The 22977-nt window shown below is 46.5% G+C and overlaps 1 long non-coding RNA gene across 1 annotated transcript; it reads left to right on the top strand.

The window, feature by feature from the left end:
- The first annotated feature begins 9330 nt into the window (after positions 1–9330).
- Positions 9331–9981, top strand: LOC120975284 (uncharacterized). Its single transcript, XR_005771067.3, has 2 exons — positions 9331–9538; positions 9642–9981. It is a non-coding gene; the product is annotated as an uncharacterized lncRNA (long non-coding RNA).
- The last annotated feature ends 12996 nt before the right edge of the window (positions 9982–22977 follow it).

Genomic DNA, 22977 nt, shown 5'->3' with positions numbered 1-22977 from the left:
TGCACGCCCGCCATTGGCGGTGCCTCGACATTAGCCGAGCTCGACACTATCACGGTAACTAAGCCTCTCGGCCGATGACTTCATCTCCTTGCCTTTGACTGGGCATCCCTGACGCCCTACATGTTTTCGCAGGGCGCCGCCGACGTTCCATGCACTCTCCTGCACTTCGTGGGCAGCGAGTTGATCGATGTCGCCAAGGGCAGAATCGTTCAACCGGGCAACCCCGTGTTCCACGGTAATCCGATGCCACCCACCGTGTATAGGGTTGAACTGGTTCGGGTGCTGCCAGGCTGCGACGAGTTATTACCTCCGATTTGACCCGCTGGGGCCGACGAAGATGATGTGATGACCCTCAGCGCCTGCGTAAGCTGGCCCCTGCTTTGGCCGAAGAGCCAGATTCGTTTGGCGGCGGGGGACACCACCCCACAGACAACACTGCCAGTCGTGCCGGCGCCAAGCCATGGCAAGACCGCCGCAACGCTACCAGACATGCCGGACATCCCTATGGCACAGGATCCGGACATGCATATGGCACAGGATCCGGACGACGACGACAACGACGACGGTACATTTACCAAGGTCGATAAGTACTTTGCCGAACATGGGTACGGTGACGAATTCTTCGGGCCTCCTTCTCAAGAACCCAACCCTGAAAAAGACGACCGCGATCTAGCTGGTACCGCGGAGAAACCCAATTGCAACAGGCGTCGTCTGGCGTTCAGTTCTCAGGAGACGCCTCCAGCTGCCGCCTTCACCGAGCCTCAGATAGCCGAGGTGTGGAATATTATCAGCCCCAACACACTCAAGAAGGCGGTCTCTGAGCAGAACTCGATCCCATTACAGCAGATGAAGAAGAAGGGACGGAAACGAAAGAATAACAAGGGCGGTGCGAGCCAGCCGGCACCGAGTACGATCCGTGCTCAGGACGGGCCACCTTCACCTAAGGATATCTCGAGGAGGGTGCATGTGGCGGGTAGGGCGATGCTACCGACTAATCTGCTCAATGCTGCAACTGGTGCTATGCGGAGTCTGCATGACAGTGTTCTTTCTTTGGAGAAGCGGCGTCTCTCCAAAAATGATGTGGCATACCCGGTCTTCGTGGCCAAGGTGCCAGAGGGCAAGGGATTTGTGGATAGCGCCATCGGGGGTACGATCGTCCTGCGGTTTGATGACATCTTCGCTATGTTTAACCTTCATCCGCTGCACTACACCTTCGTTCGGCTATTTTCGCTGAGTATGGAGATGCGGATCATTAGAGACAAGACCTTGGACATCGTGATAGTTGACCCCTTCTACATGCGTGCCAAGACCTTGGGCAGCGCTGGGGACCGGCAAGTCGCGAGTTCATACCTCGAAGGCGTCATTCTGGCAAACCCAGATAAGGATAACTTCCTCGTGCCTTACTTTCCCGAGTAAGTCATTCCCTCACCGCCCCGTAACATATGATTTCTTAGATTTCGATCGTTCTTTTTTTTCTAACATTCCGTGTTTTGTGCAGTGACACACATTGCACACTCATCCTCTTAAGCCCGAAATATTCCATGGCCACGTATTTCGACCCGGACCATCAGTCGAAGAAAGACTACACAAATATCAAGAAAGTTCTTGATGAAGCTCTTCCCGGCTACGCCAGATCTGGAGGCACCTTCAGCAGGCCAATTCGTAGGTACGGCAAGCACGTGTTCACCCACAATACGACGTTCCCCTGCGTCAAGCAGCCGCCTGACGGTTAGAAGGATGCCTACTGCGCCCTCCATCACATGCGGGCGATCGTACGGGACCATAATCACCTTCTGCTACCAAATAATCTCAAAGATTGGGCCACACGCTTGTCGGCAATCCAGGACGCGGACATCAGACAAGAATTCTTTCGCATCCAGTCGGAGTTTGCGGAAATCATCCATCAAGATGTCCTTCGTACCTCGGGGCAGTTCTACCTCAGATCTCAACCGTCCAAGAGTGAGATAGAAACAATGCTACAAATGCAGGCTGACAACACCCGCGATTTCATGACCATCACGAAAGACGGCGGCTTGATCCACCCTCCGGTCCCTGAGTCGAGTCGAAAGTAGTGATGCTATGTAGTTCTGAAATGTCGATTGGCTCATGTTGTAATATTAAACTTTAATGAACTTGTATGTCTCTTTGGTTTGGACAGTCTTTCAACTTATATGTAATCGATGCTATTTATTAGTAGGACCATGAATCGTGCTATTAATGTGTTGCTTTTCTCTTCCGATCCTTTTGTTGCATACTTATATATTGCTTATGTATTGTCTGTGAATTGCTACTAACGTTTTGTTTGGCTAGTGCATATATAGAGATGCCGTCGTATGTCGTGTACAAGGGTAAGGTTCCCGGAGTCTACGACAACTGGGAGGAGTGTCGGAGACAGGTTCACCGTTTCAGCGGTAACAGTTACAAAGGGTACACCACTAGGGCGGAGGCGCAAGTTAGATACGCGCGCTATCTAGCGGGAGAGAGGAGGGAGCGTTGGAGGAACCGGATGAAGACCAGTTTCATCGCGATTATGCTCATCGTGATGACCACAGCTCTCTTCATGTGATGGTAGCTTAGATGATCGATATCGACTTGTAATGTGAAGACAAACTCGCCACTCGCGGTCTCGAGACTTGTAATGTTCTAACTTTGTTCGGTATTTTAAATTCGGAGACTAATATGATGAATTGTATTCGGAGACTAATCTTCTATTGTATTCGATAAATCTGTTGTTTATATGTTGTGCTGTCTATATTCTGTGCAGTAATATGTTTTGTAACCTGTGCAAATATCAGAAAAGAAAAAAAATCCCTAATATTCATACTAGTGGCGCACCACCCAGCACTTTAGTGGCGCACTGCAAAATGCACACTAGTGGCGCATCATCAACAAGTGCACCATTAGTAAGCCAGAGCACATGGGTAAATATGGCCCCCTGGGAGGCATACTAATGGCGCACCGTATGATATACTAATGGCGCACTCCCTGGTGCGCCATTAGTATCTGTTATATTAATGGCGCACCAGGGGTGCGCCATTAGTATTAATTACTAATGGCGTGATGCTAGTGGCGCACCTGTAGTGCGCCATTAGTAGCTAAAACAGGTGCGCCACTAGCAGGCCTTTTCCTAGTAGTGCCACCCCTTGTCCAATTCGGATTAGGCCTGGGGGGGCACCTCCTCCTTTGGGTGCCTCCTCCTCTTCACCATGGCCCATGAGGCCCATTAACTTTCCCGGGGTGTTCCGGTAGCCTCCCGGTACTCCGATAAATCCCCGAACCTTATCGGAACCATTCCGGTGTCTGTATATAACCTTCCAATATATCAATATTTACCTCTCGACCATTTCGAGACTCCTCGTCATGTTCGTGTTCTCATCCGGGACTCTGAACAATCTTCGGTCACCAAAACACATAATTCATAATACAAATCGTCATCGAACATTAAGCGTGCGGACCCTACGGGTTCGAGAACTATGTAGACATGAATGAGACACATCTTCGGTCAATAACCAATAGCGGAACCTGGATGCTCATATTGGCTCCTACATAATCTACGAAGATCTTTATCGGTCAAACCGCATAACAACATACGTTATTCCCTTTGTCATCGGTATGTTACTTGCCCGAGATTCGATCATCGGGCTCATCATACCTAGTTCAATCTTGTTATCGGCAAGTCTCTTTACTCGTTCCGTAATACATCATCCCGCAACTAACTCATTAGTCACATTGCTTGCAAGACTTATAGTGAGAGCATTACCGAGAGGGCCCAGAGATACCTCTCCGATACACGGAGTGACAAATCCTAATCTTGATCTATGCCAACTCAACAAACACCTTTGGAGACACCTGTAGAGCATCTTTATAATTACCTAGTTATGTTCTGATGTTTGACAGCACACAAAGTGTTCCTCCGGTATTCGGGAGTTGCATAATCTCATGGTTAGAGGAATATGTATAAGTCATGAAGAAAGCAATAGCAATAAAACTAAACGATCATTATGCTAAGGTAACGGATGGGTCTTGTCCATCACATCATTCTCTAATGATGTGATCCCGTTCATCAAATGACAACACATGTCTATGGTTAGGAAACTTAACCATCTTTGATTAACGAACTAGTCAAGTAGAGGCATACTAGGGACACTCTGTTTGTCTATGTATTCACGCATGTACTATGTTTCCGATTAATACAATTCTAGCATGAATAATAAACATTTATCATGATATAAGGAAATATAAATAACAACTTTATTATTGCCTCTAGGGCATATTTCCTTCAATAGATGCACCATGACATCAAAGAACGCTGGTAGGAAGTACATCTCTAGCTCATTCAGTATGACAACGATCTCTTCCTGCAGCCTATGGAGTTGCTTCACACTGATCGACTTTCGAGAGATAGCATCAGAAAAGTGGCATAGGTCAGTAAGCGACTCACGCACGTGTGTGTCCATAATCCCTCTAAGTGCAACCGGGAGTAATTGCGTCATCATCACATGACAGTCGTGAGACTTCATCCCACTGAACCTTTTTTTCTTATTGTCCAGATATCTGCTTATCTTCCCATAGTATTCGGAACTAACTTTGATTCCGGCAAGGCACTTGAACAATTGATTGACCTCCTTCAGATCTAAGGTGAAGCAAGAGGGGGGGGCAATATTGTTCTTCCTTCTTGTTTACTTTTTTGCCCCTATCTTCCGTCTCCGTCTCCGTCTTGGTCTCCTCTAACGACTTTTTTCTGGGCATTTGTAGATCTTTTCTGATATTCAAAAATTCCAAGTCTTCTCTTTCCTTCGGCCCATCCTTTGTCCTCTCCGGCATGTTCATCAATGTTCTAAGCAAACTCTCGAGGATATTTTTTGTGATATGCATTTGATCATGGCTATGAGGCATGTCGAGTTTGGTCCAGTATTCCAAGTCCCAGAAAACAGATCCCGTCTTCCATACCTTCAGCAGCGGCTCCGACGCCTTTTTCTTCGCCTTTCCTAGCGAGGGGCACTCTTCCCAGTTCTTCAATAACTCATATATTTTTGCACCGCTACACTTACGTGGAGGACCTCGATGCTCAGCCTTACCATTGAATAGATCTCCACACTTTCTACATGGGTCATCCTTCCCGAGCCATCTTCGATGCCCCATGTACACGATTTTTAAAGACCCACCATCTTTTGATAGCTACTGAGAAATTGTATCATCCATGCACCTGGTGCATCCGCAATATCCGTGGCACACCTGGCCGGAGAGATAGCCGTAACCGAGATAGTCCTGCACCGTCGTGATCAGCGCGGCTCTCATATATTTAAATCATTTCTATACGGTTGATTTCACTAAATTGGAAAAATATATTTCACTTAGCTTAATAGAATGATTTCTATCATTTAAAAAAATATTTCACTCATTTCAAAAAGTGATTTCACTCATTTTAACAAACACGTTTCACTCATTCAAAAGACTGGTTTCACTCATTCCAAAAAGTATGTTTCGTTGTGTTCAAAAAACAGATTCCGCTCATTCAAAAAACTTATTTTACTCGTTTCAAAAGTTGGATATAACTTATTTCAAAATGGTTGATTTCAGTAATTCAACAAAATGATTTCACTCAATTTAACAGACATATTTCATTAATTCCAAAATACAGATTTCACTCATTTCAGAAAATGGATTGCACTCGTTTCAAAAGGTGGATTCCACTTGCTTCAAAAACAGATTTCACTGATCAATATATATTGAAATGAGGATATGATTGAAATAACAAAACTCAAACTAGACGAAATATATTCAAGATTGGCCTTGTTTTAAAGATCTGTACGCCAAAAGTTCAAATATATAAATAGTTTCAAAATTAAATTTTTGGTTTAAAAGATATAAATGATTTAAATTAGCAAAGGTAAAATAAAAATGTGGATTTGTTGTGTAAGAGAGGAGAGAGACTGCACATGTACTTTTGCTGCCATGCATGTGTCCTACAGTACGTGAGAGAGAGGAGCATGCATGCATCTGATCAAATGGCGGCCCATGTAATAATTTTGATGGGGTTTATTCACTGTATTTTGTCAGGTATAGATGTTGTATAGCAGAAACTAAAAATAAATGTGTGGCAGCTGCACGAATCTTCACGCACCCAATGGATGATGGATTATTAACCGGTACATCCCGGTTCCGGTAAAAAGAGCTTTGCGGGCAGACCTGGCTATTTCCATCTAGCTAGCCATGCATGCTTCTTAATAGTACTCCAACATCAGGACCGCATGATCCCCGGAACCACTCCTCAACGCCGGTCCTCCGCCACCCCGGCCAACCCTGTAGGGCCCCGCGCTGAGCTTTTTCTCCGGCAAATCCTCACACCACCGCCCCACCACTGCCGTCCGCCACAGCCCCCACCTTGAACCCTAACATAGATACTAGGGTGATGACGGCGAGCACCCTTCCTTCGGTAAAGGTCCTCTATAGGTCGAGCTATATGGAACCTCTTATCTTCAGCCCTTCAACATTGCTTTGAGATCCGTACTCTCCAAATAACTTGCAACAAGAAGATTTCTCTTTTTTGTTTCTCTCAAATGAAAGAACATATGGACTTCAAACTTTGCAGATCAAACAAACTTTACAACTTCAATGTGTGACAAAACTTTCAGATTTTTTGGACCAACATAAATATACAAAATGAGGATATGTTTGATTAAGAAATATATTTTAGCATTTCAAATGCATGAAAAAATCTGAAATTATTTCCCACGTAGTAATTAGAATATTTTGTTGTCCTGCAAAGTTTGAAGTTTATACGTTGTTTCGTTTGAGAGAAGCAAAAATGACAAATGTGCCTGCACGGATCTTGATGCAAAAATGGATGGCTAAGATAAGGGGTACCATGTAGCTCAAGCTACACAAAACCACACTCTCCTTCCTTCTCTACGGCGAGGCCCTCCCTTCTCCTTCCCTCTCCTTCCTTCATTCAAAAATCGACTGACGACGAATTCGTGGAAAATCAACTGACTGATGTGTAGCTAAACTGTTTGTCGGACGCTCTCAACAAGGTGTGAAACGATTGGCGTTTGACTCAATCGACTTGTGCCCACATCCTTTCTCCTCATCCCCCTCGCATCGGCCGCCCCCGCCACAGCTCATGTTGGCTGGCTTTCACCACAGCTCACGCGGGCCGCCTTCGAACCACTCTCAAGCATGGTGGTGCCATTGTCGGTGGCCACCATGCCATACCCATCCAATTGGATCGGGTCCCTTGAGGCTGAAGTTCCGATTTCGTGTGGTTGGCTCAATGGAGCCATGGGCGTGCAGGCTACAGGAGCTGGATGGCAAATTTTTTTAAGGGGAATATATTAATATCGCGAAGATACCAATTACACCAAGCCTCTGCACCTAACTGGATGGCAAATAGCAACGAGATGAGAAGGAGAAGGGCTAGCCGTGTGGGGTGAAGGTTCTCGCAGCGGTGACCTGCCCAGCTTTCGGCATGCATCCTCACAGAACTGCGGCGCCGACAACAACTACTGCGCGCCCGCGGTGTGACTACAAAAGACGCATCAAAGACGTCCACCGGCCGTTGAACGACGAGGATGCCCTTTGGCTTGATAACGTGCAAAGCAAAGCAGATGCTTGATCCTCACAGCCGCTGTATCTCCGAGCAGAAGCAGAAGAAGCAGCAAACGAATTGGTTGATTTGTAACCACACAATGGATAAACAATAAATAATTTTATCTATTTCGTTCCTTTATATTTTTCTCCTATGTTTCTAATGAATGTATGCGTCTCTTTTTCATATACATTGACATTCACATTTTAGTTGGTACCCTTAGTAGTTGTAGTTACACAAACAATAGTCCTTAGTTGGATATTAGATACGAAAATTAGAAAGTTGCATAACACAACAATACTAAGATGGTTAGATGATGTCTCGCGCTTGCATTGTTAATATAGCTAGACATGCGATGTTGTAAGCTTCACCAACTAGTGCTGGCAAAGTGGAAGCATGTCGCACACGCACGACTATAAAGTTGCACACTCTTGTTGGCATAGGTGTCCACTCTCGTAGGCTGTGCGAGTTGGCTTGATTTTCTTTCTTTATTAGTACTTGGTGTGATACAAGGATTCAGGAAGATTGCGTCGGACCGGTGGGCAATGCCGACGTCAGTGGGAGTGTGTGTCCTTGTTAACTAGGCGGGCAGGGGAGAATGGGAGGGGTGGGGAAGAAAGCGATGGACAGTGCCGCCGCGCGATGTATGGCACACTGATTTTTTTGTGGTACTTGTTGTCATGATGAGCACGCACAACTACCGGCCGACAACATTGGTTTGCAACGGTATAATCGTACATGTGTGACCACGAAGTTGCGCACTCTCGTTTGCATAGTCACACAAGCACGGGCGTGGAGTTGCTGACTCTCCTCGGCATAGTCGCATATGTGCGGCGGCGGAATTGCACACTCTCGCCCGCATAGCCGCATATGCACGGCTCTGGGAGGTACCCACGCACAGTTGTGGAGTTGCACACTCCCACAGGCATAGTCGCACATACGTGACCACGGCGTTGCACACTCTCATTGGTATATTCACACATGCGTGGTCGCGTAGTTTCACACTCTCGTTTGCATTGTCGCATAGTCACACACGCACAATTATGGAGTTGCACACTCTCGTCGGCATAGTTGCACATGCCTGGCCACGGAGTTGAACAAGCTCACCGGCATAGTCGCTCACACACGGGTGCGGGAGATGCTCACGCAGGGCCATGGAGTTGCAGACTCTCACCGGCATAGTCCCACATGCGTGTCCATGGGGTTGCACACTCTCATCCGCATAGTCCCACATGAACGGCTGCGGGAGGTTCTCACGCACGGTTTCGGAGTTGCAGACTCTCATAGGCATAATCGCACATGAGTGATCGCGGAGTTGCACACTCTCATCGATATAACCCCTTGGGATATTCGTTCTGAGATATTTGTCATGGGATGTCATTGGTCTTTCCATTGCTTTGCTACTAAGTACTCCCTCCATTTTTATTTACTTCGCATATTAACGTAGTCTCAGGTTAAACTTTCTAAACTTTGACAAAGTTCTTAAAAAACATAGCATCCAGGATACCAAGTCAATACCATTAGAATCATCATTCAATATATTTTCATACCATATATGTTATATTGTGAAAATTTAGATTGATTTCGATAAACTTGATCAAACTTTATAAAGTTTGACTTAGGTCAAAGCTAATATGCGAAGTAAATAAAAACGAAGGGAGTATGAAGATATATATATATATATATATCCACAAATTAATGCACTTAATTTCTACTATTAATTTGGCGAAGCTTATCCCGTCTTCTTCTTTGGTGATATTTACAGATTATAGTAATGAGCATTAATATCACATCCAGTATAAAAAGACTTGCCCTCTCATTTTCTTTCCCGGTAACTCATACTCCAACAATCAATCTTGGGTGAGAATTCTTCTTAACACCACATCTAAGCTAACATGAGGATTGCTCTAGCGCTTCTCCTGACCCTTACCGTCCTCTTCCTAGCATCAGGTACCATTCACCTTGTTCATGCACAATGTTGCCCCATCGGCAAGACCAACAAATTATATGTGTGCATCATGTGTGTTTTTTCTTTTGTTATGCTATTTTGTAGATGTGGAAGCAGATTGTACGACATCAGTTATCAACCGTCCAAATAAGTGTACAAACGCTATTTGCGAGCAGTCCTGCGACGCAAGGCGCCAGTCCGTCTGCGGCGATCAATGTCGTCTTCAGAAGGCCAGTTGTGTTGGAAAGTTGTGCGGATGTACCTGGTGCAATTAGTTGTACTTCCTTCGTTAATTGAGGTCCCAGTAAAGGGAAGTATGACCATTATTAGACAAAAATAATTGCAATGCCACACTTCACAGTGCGGCAGCAAGACTTTCACTGGAAAGTTATGTAGAACAAAAATTTAATACTCAACTTGAGTAATATGAAGTTATGAGAATAAAGTGTTCTAAAAATATAGAGGACGCCAGGCGGCATGACAGATTAGCAATCTTGAACCCAGCAGTAAAAAAAAGTATCGAAGACAAACTCACATATTAGGGCTGAGTGGGGACCTAGCAGTCCAATGCGTACATTCTTCCCACCTCTCGACGTTTCTTTCCCATAAAAAAACCAAGGTAGCTCCGTATATTACCGTGAAAAAGAAAAGCAATAGCTCTGTATTTCCATCTCTTCCCATACTTATTTCCAGCCGACCGTCAGGGTACTGAGTTGAAAGAAAAGATAAGAGATTTATCTTTTCAGGGTTATCGTCCTGATAAAAAAATTCATCCTTATGGTAGGCCCAGGTCCTGGTAAAAAAATATAGTGAAATTGTCTTTCCCTTGATCCTACAAAGAAAGATGCACGTTTCTTAAAATATCCCAGTGGCCGGCCTAGTTCTCCTCTCGTCGGCAGACTGAGATCAGTGACTTGCTTCTGCCAAGTCATTCTGTCACTTGCCCCTTCTCATCTGTTCTCCATTCCAGATCTAGTGGCTCATTTGAAGCAAAAAAAAAAAAAAAAAAAAAAAAAAAACAGCCACACTATGCAGTTTTCAGCGATCCAGTCATATGAATAGCAGTAGCGAAGCACTAAAAGTATCCGATTTGCATATTTCGCAAGAGGTGCGAGTACAAAATTACAAGCCAAATAACTGAACCAATTATAAAAGGAAAAACTAAACTTTTGTACTAGCACTTAACATTGAACTTCTCTAGCACTGAAAAATTCTAAACAGAAGTGGATGCACTTATTATAAAGCAAGAAATTTTAAGATGGTCCCAACTATTATGGATCGTTCATTATTTTGTATCCAAGGGCTTAGATTGAACTCGATAACCTATAACCCCCATTAGGTAAAGGTCATCAAGGAGAGGTAATAGGTTACCCACCGCTCATATTTGGTAACTAGATCATTGATGGCGCGCGTTGCAGCGCCCATCTATTTAGAATTTTCTTAAAAATAGAAAGACATGACTCATGATCTTTAATTACATTTGTAAAGATGACCCATATATTTGTTAGCAAAAGAGAGGTGAATGGTGGATATAATTGTTTTGTAAAGAAAGTATTGGGTAGTTTGGCACTACATGTTTCTTTTTGTCTAATGGGCTTCATTGGTGAGAGCGATTGCATAACATAACAACATGTGAAGAGCTGGCCAAAACGAAGTTACTCAACAACCCATTTACATCAACATTTGCATAAAAATCTACATTCTAAGCCTGAGTAATAATACAACAAGAAGCTTCCCAAAAGCATCCACACATAGAACTATACAATGTTATCCGTTTATCCAAAAGAACCAAAAGAAAGACCTTGCAGCCAAAATGATGATTGCATTCCAGATCGTGTAGGGGTGCAATGGGCGTCCTGCTTTATCCGCAAAAGTCATCAATTAGCTTATCACGTATTGGCTGTAAAATTAACATTACGTTGTATTGTGTTATTGTCCGCGTACCTGGCCTGCTTGCATCCGTAGGTTCATGCACATTAAATCAAATTCAAAATGTATAGGATGGATTGCAATGTGTAAAGATAAGAAGAATAAAAGCTCTACTATAAATGCCACGTAACAGTAAAGCCGATGCTACCATTTCTTTCCCAATTTATAACCTTCTACAAAAACATTCCATTGTATGTACCTTTCTTCTATGTCCATCTAATCATGCTAAGCATAAATTCATACTAAGATATTAGTGCATGAATTTATGCAAAAGCTTTGGGCTAGTCGATTCTGGTCATAACCTGATTTTCTGTGGCTTAGGTCTGGTTGCTTTTAGTGCCAGTGTACAGTGTACCGTGTTGTGTTTTGGGCTAGCCGATCAGGAGAAGGAATTTTTGTTCTTTAGGCCACGGAAAAAAGAGTGATAAGGATTAATATGGAATTTGTTTTGAAGGAAGAGCATAGAGCACATCATAAGGTTAGGAAGTGCTGCCATGATCACGTTCGAACACATCGACAACGTTTTCTACCCAGATAGTGACGCAGTGTAGTAGCTGAAATAAATAAATAATTAAAAGCATTATTCCATAGTCCAAGGAGTATCTCTATAAAAAAAAGCAACCAGACCTAGGCCAGAGAAAATCAGGTTATGACCAGGATCTCTGATTTTTATATATGCTAGATTTGTTGAAGCAAGACATACAGATTATACGTGAAGGTGAATGATCTGATTTGCCAACATTTCGGTCCAAATCAGATTCAATCATGAAGCATCAGAGCAAATTGTAGTAAAGAGCAGTGGTGCGCGAGAGATTTTGTCCAATAATATTATGTAGAGGCAGATAACAAGGCATATGAGATTAGATCATGACAAATGAGAGGAGAGTACCTGGATGTCTTTGATGGTCGCACAAAGATCAATGTAGTCCTTTTGGTTGCACCAGCTACTTCAACTTGTTCAACTATGAAGTTATCGATGTGAAAATGCTCAGTTGAATCCATAAACATAGCTCATAGTAATTAAGCAAGTTATCGTTTATTTTAGCGCGGTGTTAAAATTAAAGTTAAAGTTTATGTTAGCACAATGTGAAAATTAAACTTAAAAGTATACTTTTTAACTCGAAAACTAAATTACGTTACATACCTTTCCAATCAGTGTTGGCCAACAATACTATTTACATTGTTTAGAGCGTAGCAAAAGGAGAGATTGCTCCTTAGTTAATTGGGTTATCCAAACAATAAAGGGCACACATACATGTTGGATGTTAATAGAAAAACATCAAGACACAAATAGTCCTAAGAAATTTCCGATGGTACTTGAGGCAATAAATTTGTACCTGAAACATATAATCTACGGTAAGCTTCACAAGAACACCAGTTGCAACGATGGACTATGCAGGTTAATGACACCTACTATAGTAAGTCCATGCTATGCTCCTCACTGACAGGAAAAAAATGCTGATTGTTGAGTACAATGATTCTTCTTGTCCACTGCAAATGACTCCTACAGAATGTTAAACGGTGTGTTCTTTATCTCCGAGGTCCTAGTAATATGAGAAAAACGAGGGTGAGAGTGACTCCATAGTAATTACATTAGAATACAAAAAAACAGAAAAACATTTTCATTGCACAATACAAACAGAAAATTCGTGTACACACATGCAATGTGGACTTACACGTTCAGCAAACAAACTCTCGGTCTTACTAATATTGAAAAGCGCCAGCCGGAATTCTTCCTGCACCATGCCAACGCACAAGCATCACAACTCAGGTTATTCATAAGCCACCATATACACAAAAATGTACCTACAGAGCAACAATATTTTTTCAGTTTTAAATAAGGAGATGGGTGTTTATCTACTAACCTTGTTAACCGTCCCTCCATGTATCACAACATTGTTGATTTCTTCAACAGCTCGTACAATGCTTACCGTGAGCATCTGCATAAAAGCTAGTCCGTAAGAGGATTTAACAGAAATGATAAAGCCCACTAGTTTAGATCCTGTCAGTGTGGAGACAATTGAATAGCCAGCATGCACAGTTCCTACAAACCAAGCATCCAAATTCGTACGTGCCAATGCATCTTCATGCCCAAATCCACAACCACCAAACAACAGAACATGGTGATGTAGATGGCAGTAGCTGTACCGACCATGAATCTGCCGCCGACCCAACTGTTGGTTGCTGGTATCGATGCCGTTGACAGGGAAAAAGGGGGTCAAGGCTTGTGTTAGAATGGTGATGGTCCCATCTTGGATATAAATACATGCAGCTCCAGGTCAGAGGCGAAACAACAACGGCGGTGGTAATTAACAATTCCTGCACCAAAAATGACTATGAAGAGGCGAAAATGTGACATCCTAAAAATAGCTGCATAATGAGTTTATTTACGCATATCATCCAATGTATACTAAATATATAGCTTGTAATTAACTGCAAGCCTTGACGAAAAGCAAAAATAATTGAAAAGTGGTATATGTTGGGAGACATGAGAGTACACTTTTATGCAGGAGCAAATGACTGAAACACATTGATTGGAATTACTTCTTCGCGACTAAAATCAAGCCATACAAAAATACCATGAGTGTATCACATAACAAGACCTTGACAAAATAGCATATCAAGTTGGATAATAAATCCAATCCACGACCAGACTGGGTAGGCTGTGTTACCTGTGTTAGCTTTTGCATCGAGTGCTATAAGATCAGAGGTGTGGACGCCCAGCTCGTAGTAGCTGCACCTTTCACAACCTGTAAGGCCGCCGTTTACAAACCAGGTGAAGGGTACTAGGGTAATGAAAGAAAATTAATGAAGGAGATCAACCACGATCTCTTATTATTTCTAGCTGTTGAGTATCTCAAACTCCGAATCCTGAATGAGATCCCATAGTTCCTTCTTTGACAGCGACGCAGGCTGGGTAGGTTGCGGGAGGCCGGCGGCTGTAGTCAGGGGAGGACGTGGCGGGTTTCCTTCTTACTGAATCACTTCTCACAGAGGAGCTGGCGTACGGGAGGCCTCTCCGATCTTGCAGGAGCGAGTCCATGAAGGAGGAGGGTGTTTGCGCCGCTGCGGCGCTGACCCGCATCGACGCGAAGGGAGAAAGCCGGGGTGTCGTTCCTCATTGTCGCCGCCGCCGCCTGGCAATGGTATGGAGGGGTTGCGCTCGACAGGGGAGGCGGCATGGAACGCAGTAGGCTGGGGAGTTACCTCTCTACCCGATGGGCCGTCCTTCCCCTGACCGCTCTAGAAGGGCTTCCTGGCCCAATCAACCAGAGAAGTCCAAAAAGGCCACCGGAGTAGCTGCCCCCAGGACAGCACGCCCAGGTTGCGGCAACGTTGCCCTAAAGTAGCGTTCCATGTGCATCCAACGGACAGAAACAACCAGATCGCGGAAACGGACGGTCAAGAACGCAAATCGCTGAGAGAGCTCGGTTTAGGTGCGGTTATACTGTCCTTAATTGTTAGAAATATCATAATTGCAAAAATATTATACCATATATGGAGCATCTATGTAAAACAAAATTATTATATTCCTAACCTAATTAAGTGATTGATGCCATCAAATGCCGTAGTGTAAATGGAAATATAAGGAGGCCGGAGAATAACGTGCCATGAAGAATATAGGAATGATTCCATTCTTTACATAATGATATTTTTTCTTGTAAGCCATTAAATGTCATGGGAGAAAAGCGTAGTGAAAACATTGCGAAGTCACATAATATTGTAACACGGGAAATAATAAGATATTAAGCAATGAATTTTTGACATATGTATGATTAAATATGCCAACAAACTTGATGAACCAAACTATATTTTATTTTATTTTCTAAGTAAGGGCATCTCCAATGCCGTCCCCCAAGCAGCCATTAAACACTCGGACCGCATTATTCCGACACTTTGAGCCCTCCAACACCATCCATCAAACCCCGGCGGACCGGTCCAGGCAACCGAATTCCCACAAAACGGAAGCAAACCTGTAGTACGTCTGTGGACGTCCGGACCTCCGCCACGCATGTGTGTGACTGCCTTGGCCCACACAAATTCCCTCGTCATGTGCCCCGCTTCAGAAAAGTCCCCGCTCATTCATGTCGGTCTGCCTGTCCAGAGAGGATGCAACTACAAGGGCATGAATGAAGGTCTAATCGACATGACGTGACTGGATGGCTGGCCGAGGCCACTTCACCGCATGCAGACGTAGAGACCAAGAAGCCTACTTCGTCCGCCGCACATTGAAGTAGCACCGGTCAATTTGGTTGTTCAAGCAGTGTGGCCTCGCCAGAAACCCTATATCCTCAGTCCATGTAACGCCTCCTCTCTTTTTTTTTAATTTTTTTTTTTAGAACGAAGGCTCCAGAAGAGCCCGGCTTTGAATTAACAAAGCCATCAACCGGCCAGGATTACAAACTCGAAACCAACACAAGAAAGCGAAAAAACGACAAGATACAGAGGCGCTGGACAACAGCACACAAGCCTCACACACACCCAGCTAAAGGATCGAACAAGGAAGCTCGCAGCTCGGGGATATGAAGGTCCTCAATCGCGTACAAATCACCAGGGAGAAGGAGAATGTCAGCACAGGAGCAGCATTACGGACGGCGAGGAAGGGCACGCCGTCGCCAAATCGCCAGCGGCCCCGGATTGCCATGTCCTCCCAGCTCCACTGTCACAGAAGACCCCTGTCTCCTCGCCTGGCTCGAAGGCGCCGAACCGTTGACAGTGTAGCAGTTCACCCTAGAACCTGGGAGGAGAGACACCGGCAGGCTGCATTGGCAAGGAACCTAGCTCACCCGACTAGCCACGAAATGATCTCAAGGAGCAGAGCACCACCCAACACCCACGGATTGGACACGGAAGAGGAAGAACTGCCGGGACGGACGGAGGAGCAGTAGCACAGAGTCCCTGCAGGCGTTGAGCCGCGGACGGACTCGTCGCCGACAAAGAAGACCAGCCACTGCCGCCGCTGCACACCCACCACTTCGCCGAGGAGCCCACTGCCCACCTAGCTCCCAAAAACGGCGCCTTCAGGAAGGACGCGACGCCGAGGGCGCCGCCGCCGCCCAACAGAGTTGAGGTTTTCACCCGGGAGACTAGAGGGATGGGGGGACGACGGATCTGACCTGAACGGCGCCTCCAGGGAGGGGAACGGCGCCACGAGCGTCGCCGCCGCCAAGACCGACGAGGCCGGCCTGGAATTTCTCCCGGTTAGCGAATCCTTGCCGCCACCACCCCCACGACGCAAGATCCGGCGGCCCGCAGAGGAGCCGGGCAGATCTGGCCGGGGCGGAGCACTCAAAACAGGGGGGGGGCAGGGGCGGCCAGATCTGGCGCCACCGCGAGCCACCAGGGCTCCCGTCCACCGGGGCACCCGCCATCCACACGGCCAGGAACGCCGGCCCACGCCCGCGCCACCGCCTGCCGCCGGGCCGGTGACGCCTCGCCGACCAGGGCCGCCGCCCTAGGGAACACGGCCCCCCGCAGCAGAGGCAGGGGCGCCAGGGCCCCGCCGCCACCTTCCTCGGCGACACCCCGGGCTTGCCCAGCGGCGGCCTCCGGCGGCGGCAAGGAGGAGGGGAGAAGAAAGGGGAGGCGGCGGAGCTAGGGTTTGGGGCCCCCGGGTCGCCCGAGCAGGGGCGACGCGAGGGGAAGGGAAAAAGTAACGCCTCCTCTCTTCTCATGAGCACTACACTCCCAGTGATGGTGAAGTCCGGCTATGGCTCCCGGTGGTTCACGACACCCACAGGTGGATACCCATGGTCGTCCGGGTTGTGGAGCCCCCACCCATGCTCCACGGCCCCATCGGCGTCAACCACTCCATCGACGGCCATGTGGAAGGAGGAGGTGGTGCTCTACTAGAGACGATGAGGAGTAGCAGCCGCCCCTCCTCACCGAGCGCTCTCACCACGAGAATGGTTCGTCGCCGCCCTTGCCGTTGCACAACCTCCGGGTGTAGGGGGAGCCACCCTCGCCTCTGGCGCAGCGCTTCCGCGACGTCAAAATCGGACGCGGCATGAAGGAGGAGGTCAAGGAGGATCCCCCATCGCAGAGCTTCCACGTAGCACGCTCGAGCAGTCCTTACAGCTGGCGTCCCCACTGCGTAGATTCCCGCGTGAAAAGGAGCCAGTGTCTTTGTCGCTGCACCGTCGGTCCGGGAGCTAGTGGTTCCCGCTAAAGATGAAGAAGGTGCACGGCCTGACTGCTAGTGTGAGAAGCCACCTCCTCCACTACCTCAGCGGTAGCGGCAACGACTTCCCCTCGCACAACATGACAGCTGCTAAAAACGTGCCAGCCGAGCAGACACACCGGGACAGACAAAACGCGGCATGATGGGCCGCATTTTTAAATTTGGATATCGCACTTGAGTGGATCATCGCCGACCACGACCTCGCTTTGGACTGGGCCAAGTACTGATCTCGGACCACCACGCAGACATCCGTCCGACGGGAGGCACCAGATCAGCGGCCAGCTCTCGTCAAAATAGGGATTGTCGACTCCAAGCGGCTACAGTTTGCATATGTGCGCAATGTATTTTCAACAATCACCCCCTACCACACGATGTCTTCACTTCACATTTTGGACGTTGATCCTTCCTCGCATGTCGTGAACTTCTGTTGTTCTCGAGATTTGCTTAGGATATATGTAAGCTAGTCATTGATGCAAATGTAATTTACTTCAATTTTGCTTTCTTCCACGCACTCCCTTCTGTAGTGATATTTCGTATCAATGTGTTTACTCCTCTCATAATGCACTGTAGTGATATTTCGTATCAATGTGTTTACTCCTCTCATAATGCACTGGATTCCTTGTCTGTGAGGCCATCGAGTAGCCTTTCTAGAGACACACACCTTGACATGCCATGATTGCACAATATACTCTGCTTTACACGATGATAATGGGAGCACCTTTTTTTGTGATAGCCAACTCACTATGCTTTCTTCCAAGAAATATGCCACACACGAGATACTTTTACGGTCGTCCACTTCTCCTACCATGTCGTTATCACTATAGGCAACTGGCTCAACCATCTCCTTCTTCTTTTCTCCCAAATAGACACAGCCAAAGTTTGTTGTTCCTTTGATGTACTTGAGTATTAAAACCATTAAGCTATGCAGGAAGGGTGGCCAATCAGCTATGCCACATGGCGCATGCTGGTTGGCCGCGGTGAGAACTCTTTTGAAAAAAAATTAGATGAAGGTGGAGATTATTTTTTTATATGTATTTTTTTCCTTTTTACATGGAGGTGAGGACCTCTGGTATTTTTGAAGTGAAGAGTTATGCAAAGTGGCACTCGCTGGTAGGCTGCGGTGGTAATTTTTTCTTCTTTTTTTTAAATTTTTTAGATGAAAGTGAGGATTTTTTTGAGATGTTTTTCTGGACGGAAGCGAGGATTAAATGAAAACATGCGCACATCTTTCTCTTAAGCGGCGCCACAGGATGGCGCCCCAATCACTAATATGTTTCACAGCTGCCCAATGTTCCGTCGTGAGTGCTTCCATGAAGTGACTCACTATGTGTACATAATAGATCAAGTGCGGTCATGTATTCACAAGATACCTTAAGCTTCCGACCACACTCCTATATTTCGTTGCATGAACGGTGGGTGCTTCACTCCTTTTGTTAAGTTTAAGTAAAGGCTACATTGGAATATAAATTTTCTTGCAGTCATCCATGCTACAGTTTTCAAGTATCTTCTTTGTATATGCCTCCTGGCACAGCATTAGCCCCTATGAATTTTGTTGTACCTCGATCCCAAGATAGTAACTCAAGAGCCCTAAATCACTTATCTTAAATAGCTCCTTTATTTGTAGCTTGAATATAGCAATCTCCTCCTCATTTTCTTCAGTTATCAATAGATCATTAACATAGAGGCCCCTAAGAGATGGTCCTTCTTTTTGCCTCACTTACACATAACATGCTCCAGTGGACTTCTCTCAAAACCAAGACAACCCAATGTACGATCAAGCTTGGTGTTCGAGCCCCGAAGCTTGACAAAGCTCGTATAATGCCTTATGTAGTTTCAACACCTTGTGTTCCTCGACTTCTTTGATGTACCCTGGTGGTTGCTTGACATAAAGTTCTTCTTATCACTCATCATTCAATAACTCCGATTTTACATCCATTTGACGTAGCCTCCAAGATTCTTGAGCCGCGAGAGCTATAACTAGCTACACCAATTCCATCCTTGCAACTAGAGCGAACACTTCTTCAAAACCCACACCTGGCTCTTACACGTATCCTTAACTACGAACCTTGCTTTATGCTTCACCAAATTTTATTTAGCATCATTCTTGACTTTGTACACTTCCTTGACCCCTATGACTTTATGGCAAAATGGAAGATCCATGAGATCGCATGTTTTTTTGTCTCGGGTCATTCCCATCTCTTCGTCCATAGCACGACGCCAACACTCCTCTGTATTTGCGTGTTCAAAAAAATCGATTCCTCGGCGTGCAAACATCACTGCCCTTTACTCTCCATCTTTACCGGATTTATCCGAAACGCTTCTTCTGAATAAACATCCAATATACATGGCATGTTTGAAACGCTTCTTCTGAATAGACATCCAATATACACAGCATGCGTACTGGTGTCATCTCCTGAGTTGTTGGAGACAACACACTTGCTTGTGGACTTGCCAAAGTTGAGTTTCGTCCTCCTCCTGGATATGAGCCTTCTAGCATGCCCCTGCAAAAATCGTCGATGTTGTTCTAAACCCTGATCAGGTAGATGCTCCCCACTGGAGATTATCGCCGGCCCAAAACTGTTGGAGTTGTGTCGAATATAGTGTACAAGGTAGGTTACAGTTGGACTTGTAGTTGTATTGTGTTTATATAGGATATGGAGTCGTGTCCTATTACGACACTTGTATCCTAGGCCTCTCATATATAGCGGGGGTAGACACACGATGTAACCTATGCCAATATAATAGCACAGGCGTGCAAGGGGGAGCCGGCGGCGTGTGCCGGCGCCCGGGTGGCCGGTGTGCGGTATTGTGACGGTGTCACAGGGAGGAGCGCCCGTAGTGAGGCCCCAGGGATGTAGCCATATCGGTGAACCTCGTTAACAAATCTCGGTGTCGTGCTCGTGTGATTGCTTGGTCCTCGGATGATCGACGGTATGCCTCGGATTTATTCTAACAAATGGTATCAGAGCTAGGTTGTTTGGAGGCTGTGAGTTGTTGATCTAGAGGAAGTATCGAGTTTGAGATGCAACCGATTATGGTGTGGTTCTCGGCGAGATTGGAAAAAGGCAAATCATGAGTACAGGCGACGAGACTTGCAGCAGACAGGACGTGCGGCGATCGATCCGCAAGCGTATAGGCAGGCGCGTGCGCGCATGGCAGCGTGAGGCAAGACGTGCGGCGGTCGATACGGTGGATCGATCGGGCGAGCGTCAGGCGACGCACTCGAGTTGCGGCAGCAGCGGCGCGATCTGTGGATGGCCGACCTAGAGAGGCTGGCCGAGCTGGGCTGATGCTAAGGCCCATGGAGCAGCGCGTTGGTTGTGCAGGTCTGTTGTGTACATACATGAGATTTGTTCTGAGAAAAAAAATAGGGATCGAGTCCCTGGAGGCAGTGGCCTCTCGTTGCGACGCGGAAGGAGGCAGACCGAATCGGGAAAGAGGAAATCTATCATGGTTCGTATCCATCAAGGAGAAAACAGGACAAGGCAAAAGCTAGCATTGGAAGTTGTGCCTGGGAGCTAATACACATGAGTACAGGAAGGATTTTTGGTAGGAGTTTGCTGCTCGTGCACCTCGTGTACTTGAGCACGTGTTGGAAGCTCGGATATTTTTCGCAGGATCAGCCGTACAAAGAATGATGGCATCAATGGGTACCATGGTTGAGGTGGAGAAATTCGTTCAAACTAGAAGCTTTGGGTTATGGCAGACAAGGGTGAAAGATTTGTTGGCACAACAGGGATGCTTGAAGGCGTTGCGGGAAGTCATGTCAGCTAAGATGAAATTATCACGTGATGGATAGAAATTCACGGAAGACGATTTGGGAGCCTCGAGCATGTCATACAGTCGAACGAGTTAGGCTGGGTCGGACTAGGCAGTCTGACGGATCGACGCGAGTCGGTTGGAATAGAAGACGGTGGTGGAATCAGTGACGACGACATATGAGCGTGATGCTGATGGTGACCGACTTCTGGGGCGTGGAAACACGTGGCGCAGGCCCGAGGGCTTGTGTGGCTTTGACAAGACTATGGCGCGGGGTTGATTCAAGGTGGTGTACACACGAAGCTTGAAGTCGACGGGGCGTGAGGGTGGACTGATCATCTACCATGGAGTCTTGTTGAAGGTGGAGCTGGATTGAGGGGCTATGGTGTAAGGATCCAGAGAATCGAAGCCTATTTCAGCTGGGGGAAAAAGCGAGTGACACGTAGTTCGGACTGGAGCCCGGTGGTCTGATGGAAGCGTGAAACTCGTCATCGGTCGGTGATGATCGGTGGTACTCTGCAGTGGGGATTGAGTGGTGTGGGTCCGCGGCCCTTGAGACTCGACCGGGACAGCGGAGGCTCGACGCGGTATTAGCGGCGAGGCGTGCAGTACGCACGGTGCATGGAGACGGACCAGGGCTCTGGTGGTCATACATGTGGTGAGACAACTGCGGATTTGACTCGGGATGACTACAAGCAACGGTGAAATTCCTTCATGTTTCAGACAGGCGGTCAAGAAAGGAGCGGTGATGTTGAGTTCAGATAACTCTTATGTGTGACACCCAATATGTGAGTTGTTCACTTTCACGCAGGTCAGTAATCAGTGTGTGATGGCGTTGGCGGTTACTCTGGAAGTTGGGAGCACACATTGAGTAACAAGAAACTTAATTTTGCTCGAGTGTTGACTGTGGTTAAGAAAAGAAGGGACTACAAGTTGCAGGTGGAGTCATATGGAGTCTTCCGAGTAGCAGCGATACTCATGAGACAAGCTCAAGTCCAATGTACATGGAAGTTTGACGCATGGACAAATCCAGGGTGATGGAGTATATTCGCCAAGGTGGAGTTTGTTGGAGTTGTGTCGAATATAGTGTACAAGGTAGGTTACAGTTGGACTTGTAGCTGTATTGTGTTTATATAGGATATGGAGTCGTGTCCTATTAGGATACTTGTATCCTAGGCCTCTCATATATAGCGGGGATAGACACACGATGTAACCTATGCCAACATAATAGCACAGGCGCGCAAGGGGGAGCCGGCGGCGTGTGCCGGCGCCCGGGTGGCCGGTGTGCGGCATTGTGACGGTGTTACAGGAAGGAGCGCCCATAGTCAGGCCCCGGGGATGTAGCCATATCGATGAACCTTGTTAACGAATCTCGGTGTCGTGCTCGTGTGATTGCTTGGTCCTCGGATTATTGACGGTATGCCTTGGATTTATTCTAACATAAACTACACCGCCTGCGCTTACAATTCTATGGGGCGGTTCCGACGGACATTACCAACATCATTTGGAGCGGCTGGGCTTCTGAAAAATGCCGCTTCTTTTTGTGGACGGCTGCTCTTGGTCGAATCCTCA

The sequence above is a fragment of the Aegilops tauschii genome, chromosome 3, assembly GCF_002575655.3.
Source record: "Aegilops tauschii subsp. strangulata cultivar AL8/78 chromosome 3, Aet v6.0, whole genome shotgun sequence".
NCBI classification, from domain to species: domain Eukaryota; kingdom Viridiplantae; phylum Streptophyta; class Magnoliopsida; order Poales; family Poaceae; genus Aegilops; species Aegilops tauschii.
Note: the sequence above shows the minus strand (reverse complement) of the source record. Positions and strands in the feature narration are given on the sequence as shown.